Consider the following 7,307-nt stretch of genomic DNA (forward strand, 5'->3'; position numbering starts at 1 on the left):
GCCAGAGGCTGGGCTGGTCTGCATGCAAGGCAGGCAGTCAATGAAGGTGTAAATTGAGGAGTCAGTGGGTGAGATAGGCTGGGTGGGGTGGGGAGAAGGGGATGAATGTAGCAGTTAAATAGTGAAGTACAAGACAGCCACACTCTAATCCTAGTGGCTAAGATGCTGCTTCTGTATTTCCATAACACCTCGCTCTCTTTGGAGCCCAGTCCCCTCTGTCCTCAAAATATTACTCACTGTGTTGCCAGTTACAGAGCCAATTTATGGGTTTTAAACTAAGTAACACAAAAATGAATCCATCAGTTCCTTATTGGGAATTGGTTGAGTATTTTCTGCTGAAAGAGATTTTTGTCAGAAAAAGCCGATTTGCCAAAAAAATTATTTTGTGGAAAAGTATCAGTTTCGGTGAACTACTGGTAGAGTTCCTGCCCAGGTCTTGCAAGCTCTCCTTGAGGGCTGCTTAGTAGCCTGGTGTTAAGGGTCCATGGACCTGGGGCAGCCCAGCTGTGCACAATGCCTTGGGACCAGGGACCCCAGAATATCTAGGTCTTCCTGCCTTCTTGCTACACAGCCAAAACCCTAGCAAACAAAAGCTTCCATGGCTTCTGACTACAAGCTTCATGGCTGTGAGCTTGAGGGCTATGGCTTGAGCAGGACTTCCAGGCCTGTTTACAGACTGAGTTTACAGACTTAGAGATGCGTGTGCTTTTGTAAGCAACACCTCACTTCATCAGATGCTATGAAAGGGCATGAAGAGAGCTGCAAGCTAAATGCTGTCATCAGATGCAGCAGAGCTCATATTGATGAAAATTATAAAACATAGATGAAACGAGGAAGGAATTACAAATTTTATTCATCCAAACAACACAATGAGCATTATTAAGATCAAATATTGGCTATAATTGTCCAGCACCTAGCATGATTCTGATTCTTGACTGGGGCCATAAAGTCACCATCTTACTAATAAAAACAGTAATCCCACAATCTGAGAAACTAATGTGGGAGGCCAGTTTTGTCTTGCAAGGTACAACAATCATCTTCCCAAAATTTGACCACTAAATTATGTGGAGTGTCTGATATTTCATTTCCCCAGAGATAATAAAGCATTGAGATTTCCCCCCCTAAATTAAATCTGTGCAATACAAGCAACTGGGCAACAATCTGTCAAACAGAGCACACAAAAAACACCTCTTGAGGGTTTTGAATGGCGTTTAGTAAATTAATACATTTACCTTTAATTTCTTGCTAGTTTATTGGAAAAAACAAAATGTGTGTAGTTTACTAACTACAGTGAACCAAATTCAACTCTGGTGGAGACAGATGCAGTATAGACTTAGTCCTATGAGATGCTAAGCATTCTGGTTTTAGTCCAGGAAAGTGCTTATGTACTTTGCTGGCCCAGAGCCGGAGAACTGTTTGTTGGAGGACTTAGACCACTGGGAGTTATGCCTGTCACCATGGGTGCATCTGGCTTATTATGCAACATGCTTTAAATTTATTTTTCTACCTTTGGAAGAACACTATTAAATTGGAAGCATTTAGCACCCTTTATCTGTTTTTAATAATAATTTTAATAATTTCTGGCCCTGTATTACACAAAGAGCTCACATTTAACCGGGGTATAAAACAAAGGATGTGTCAGAGTCTAAACGAAATGTGTCATTTTCTTAAATTTTGGGAGAAAAAAGTTACAAAATAGTTTCTCTGTTTATATTTTAAGTTCTTTATTTCATCGCAATAACCACCTCTCTCCAGAATTTATATGGTGTATTCAGGATGCACTGTGCTGGACAGAATGATCTTTTTGGATACACATAAGTATTGTAAACTACACTGTATATTCCTAACACTGTCCTTGTTTTCAGAAAGGTTGTTTGTATTCATTTGACCGCATGAAGACAGAACAAATATCTCTCTTCAGCTTTATAATTAACAGCAGCTCCATAGAATCCTTGAAAACAGAAAGGCCTACTGAAGGTCAGGGCTCTGGGGCTTACTGTCTTTCAGCTGTTTTATCACTAATCAATAGCCATGAAAAATTTGAAAGTTTCCTTTTTCCTAATTTCCTTTTCTGTTAACAGTGGTTTGGACCTCAAAGAAGCTACAAGTAAGATTTTTCACAAAGTGACTGGTACTTTTGTTTACCAAACATGATCTAATTTTTTGGTAGCTATTGGAGACCTTTCTCTTTGGGGCATCCAAATACCCTGAGCTAACTAATGGAATGACAAAAAGTGACATCAGCTACTGTGCCCTTAGTCTGATTTAAATAAAGGAAATATCCACATACACTCAGCTAGGCTTCTCAGTCAAAATAAGCAGTACTTTCTTTCTGAATGCTAAAAGAATGTGTTTTATTTCCTAGGGGACAGAATTGCAGGGGACAGTAATTGTGGGAGCTTCCCAAAACAGTCTATTTTTTTCCTTCAGCGCTTGCATTTTGCTATAATAATTAGCCCTATGGTTCATGCTGACTTAGGGCGCTTTTAATGCAGTCTTACAAGGGGATGTTATAAAAGACTGGTCTATGGAAGCAAAATTTCTCTGAGGTAATGTTAAAACTATTTTGGTATCTCTCCTTGAGGTCAATATTGCATTTGCCAGTGCCTCGTCATTGCCAATATTTTCTTTTAAGTGTAAGCCACCCATTCAGAAGTTCCTAGACCCTTAGACATTCAGCAGTTTATGGTTGATCCAATAGTCCGTTCAGATAAAAAGACCAGTCTTGCTCCTGCAACTGATCACCTTAAAAGTTTTATTGATCTTATAATAACCTATCTGAATGGTAGGCTGCTTGAAAAGTTTACCCTAAAAGAACTGTGAACTGCTTTCTGCAGAATGCTGTAGTACAGAACATTTTGCAGCACAATCAATGGAATACTCCTGCTGTTCTGTAGCCTCAACCATTGAGGTCCGGGTTCTTCTTTGCTCTCTTTCATTCCCGCCTCCCTTCCTCCCTCCCCCCTCCGCCCCCCAAACAATACACATTGCCAATATATATGTATTAATTGCCAAAATAAAATTTGAAATAGATGGCCCAAGCATTACCTGTACTTGGCCCTGTAGAAAAATGTCATAGCAACAAAGCACTGGTCCTCAACTTTCACTGACCCATGGGAAAGCATACTAAGCAAGTAACCTCAGTTTTCACTGTTTTATTTCTTGTGCCCACAAGTCACGTCAGAGAATCCCCTGGCCAGTATACTGCCCATGAGTCAGAGTCATGGTTTGCGGTCTGTGCTATGCAGCAAACCAAGAGGAGCTTATTTCTCTCTGCCATAAATACCAGTACAACCAGTGGCACTATCCCATATAGCTTAACGGCTAATAAACAAAAACTCCCTTAGCTGGTTCTCTAACTCAAATCCTTGTCTTGTGCATGGAGATTTCAACACATGTTTTTAAAAAATGCAAAATCCTGAATTAAGGGTAAAAAAATCAAGGTTTACTTCATCCTCTCTGGGATTTCAGCATCTCTTAGATCTACAATAATTAGTACAACCAATTTACAAATATATATATATATTGTCCATCTAGTGATTGTGGACAGTCTCACAAATGACTGCTTGTCTTCCAGTCACCAGTTCCTGAAATACTGTTGGGAGAAGTATCAGTGAACATACTCTAGAAGTATCTAACCTGTGATAATATTCTGAACCCCCACAACTGGGATTGATTTGAGCCGAGGAAACAGGGAAACCTCTGTTAAGCTAAAATTTTATTCAGCATATGCTACATGCTCCCTCAGAAAAAGATTTTTCTAAAAAAAAAATTGCAGTATTTTAAATGGAAAGTTTGTTTTCACAAACCAGGTAGAAATAGCTATTTGTCAGTATCCAAACTTGTTCATTTTAGGAAACTATTTTGGAAGAAAAATCACTTTAGATTTTTTTCATTCTGTAAAAAGTTTTTAAAAAGTGGATCTGTGTCACATTTTGCAAAAGTTTGTGATTTTATTTTCTTTAACCTCCACTAGCCACTAAAGATTTCAGGAATCAATATAGGCCAATCTATTGCCCCAGCACAACATTCTCATGGCTCTGTTCATCTGGAGTTTTGCTCTGCAGCTGTTCAGAGGAAAGAAAGCAGCAAGTATAACTAACAAATTACACTAGCATATTAAAGCAACTCTGCCAGCCATTCACTTTTATCTGGGATCTGAATAAACATCACATCAGCAGTGAGTAATTGTGTGACTGAAGCAGAAATGCTTTTTGAAGTTTAATGTTCAACCAATCCATAAGCCCCATGTACATGTGCATACTGTATGTCTCATGGGTAGAGAGAGGTAGTTAGCAGCATTAGTCTGAAGTCAAGCAGAAGGCAGGACTGGATAGCACCTTATCACACATTTACCTGCTATAGTTGAAAATCATTTGAATGTTGTGATGCATAAAAGTTAGTACTATACAGCCTAGTCTAGATGCTAGCATCTGATGAAGTGGACTGTAGTTTACAAAAGCTTATGCCTTTATGAATGAGTTAGTGTTTAAGGTGCCACCCCATCCTGTTTTCTGTGCCATCTCATTATAATTATAATGCAAACGTTGTACATTTTATCTTGGGATATGGGCCTATCCCAAATAGTCATTCAGTGGAAACAGCAGCTGGGTTTTCATGTTTATTTTCTCTGTAATTCTCTGTGTGCTCAATTTATTTGTGGAAACTTTTGTTTTTAACTGCCAGGCCCACAAACACAACCTGGTATCTTAAAATCAGGGTACATTCTTCAATACCTGAAAAGCTTTGCTAAAAAAAATGGATTCTACTCTCAGCTATACCTGGGCAGCTCTCAAGCCACCTGGTAACTATAGGTGGATTCTGGTTTCACACTTACCTAACAATTTTATTTTATAATGAACTGGGCTAGAATCTGACTCACTTTTTACGTACTCACTTTTCAGGTTGGAGCAGAACGTCACATATTATTTCCTATTCTTTAGATTATCACCACATTAGTCAGACCTCAGTCAGGTGCAAATGAGTTTCCAAAATGAGGAAATGAGCCTTGTTTACTTTTAGGTTAGTGACATAAGGGAGCAGAGGAAGACAGATGCCTTTGTATTAGACTGGTGGTTAGCATGTTAGCCTTAAGAAGGTAGGGCAGGATGACACCTTCAGCAGTTAGTCTCTAAGATGCAACCATGACCTATCTTTTCCTTGTATAAGAATTAGTTTTAGATGATTAATTCTTTGTGAGGTCAGACTGTTACATGTTGAAACATTATAAGTGGGAACAGAATTTGACTCATCATGCACACCTCATTATTAATCAGGGGTGGGTAAAATGCAGCCCACGGGCTAGATGCGGCCCACCAGGCTAGTCTATCCAGCCTGTGGGGCCCCTAAAAAATTTAGAAAATTAATATTTATCTGCCCCGGCTGCCTGTCATGTGACCCTTGATATAGCTTACCATCAGTAAGCAGCCCTCCGCCCGAAATAATTGCCCGCCCCTGTTCTAAATAATAATACTGAAAAATAAAGTTTTCATAAACAAGCAGATGTACATTTTAATGACATGATTCTTTGTAGAAGCCACAAGGTGGCAGAAAAGCAAAGTAAATAGTATATCGAGGCACAGGTACGGTTACAAGAAATGCATGGAACCATATAAAATATAGATGAAAGTACTTTAATAATGGCCATTGTGCTTAACTGGGCCATAACCAAAACTAATACAAGTGTAGTGCAAACCATGGACATTGAAATACAAGCAAAATGCGCTTGAATTAAATTTGGCTTCTGTACCTCGTTATACAGTTTGTCAGTCCCTTTATCAAAACACAGATACACAGTAGCAATGCAATCCCATAGTGCAGTTACACAGCTACTGTAGGTGGTTAATGATGACTTTTGCTTTATAGTCTAAGCATTATTCAGAAAATTGTGATTCATCAAACTGGGATGAAGAAGATAGTGCAATTCAGCTTCATTTTGGATTGCATCATTCACATAAACTGTGCCTTCAAAAACTGTATAGCTTGAACAGCTAAAAAATACTGATGATTGTTTACTTGCAGTTCATAGCAAAGAGATGCTATGAGCAGTGACCCTATGGACTGGTACAGGGCCTATCGTACTATGCTAGTGACTAAGGGAATGTCTACTATGTTCAAAAAGCTATATACCCTATTTGTAATTTCATATTTTTCACAGAAACCACAAAAAAGTGGTTTCCGCAACCCCCCCAAAAAAGTATTCCCCATGATTTTGGTGCAGAATAAAATGATGGCTCCACAGAAGGAACCAGCAGTTCTCAGGGCCACTGCAGCCCCAACCTCACATCCTGCTGGGGGAGGTGAGGGGGGAAGCTGCTGGCAGGAAGGGGAGCAGCAAAGATAGTGGCTGCCCCCCTGCCCCTCACAAATAATTGGCTGAAGGGAGAGGGAACTGCTCAGCATGCAGCCAGTTGGCAGTGAGGGGTAGAACCGCACTATGGGCAGCTCTTCTGGCTAGCCAGTGACAAGGGACAGGGCCACCAGGAACAATCAGTGGGGGGCGCCGTGAAAACACTGCAAAAATGGCACCATGTGCCACACAGTTTTTCCCTCACCTCAGCAGAAATTTAAGTAGATCCCTAGCTGTAAGTGGCTAATTCATTCTAGTCAAAAAATAAAAAGAACATTTATCTCCTTGCTCCCCAACAAGAAAGTTGAACACCTCCAAACAACACATGCCCTCGTGTTTAAAAAATGATATGCTAAAAATGAAATATGTAAAATATGATCTAGTAAAGCTGAGGTGTTCCTGGATTCATGAACAAGGGTTAGCATAAAGGTGTCCTAAAGCTACCTTCCTGCATTAGCTCGGTATGTGCCAGGTTTGGCCACAAGTGTCCAACACAATAGGACTTCACTTAAGTCAGCCTCCTGTCCAGTTCTTCATTTGCTACTCAAATACAGTCTGATTTCAAAGGGAACATATCTAGCACCAAAATGGATTTTTTTAACCTAATCTCACTGGACACGTCCAGATGAGCACACATGCGCCTCTTGCCCCATCTCAAACCCCTTTGAAATGGGGCAAGAGGCACATGCGGGAACAAAGAAAAGTTCCCCATGCTGCAAACTTGCAGCGTGGGGAGAAAATTAGACCCCTGAATATCCAGGAGTCTAAAAAAAATGGAGGTTAAAAAAGCAGGGCAGACAACCAGAGGCTGAGTCCTCCATAGAGTGCTCTGCCTGCCAGCTGCTAGCACCTTGCCCTGGTGCTGAACACACGGCCTGCCTGTGCAGGACAGGCAGCTGCTTCAGCACCAGAGCTTCAGTGCTAGTAAGTAAGGGGTCGGGGGGGCTGGAGTTGGGGG

Source organism: Crocodylus porosus, unplaced genomic scaffold, assembly GCF_001723895.1.
Source record: "Crocodylus porosus isolate Cpor-Errol unplaced genomic scaffold, CroPor_comp1, whole genome shotgun sequence".
In the NCBI taxonomy this organism is placed as follows: Eukaryota; Metazoa; Chordata; order Crocodylia; family Crocodylidae; genus Crocodylus; species Crocodylus porosus.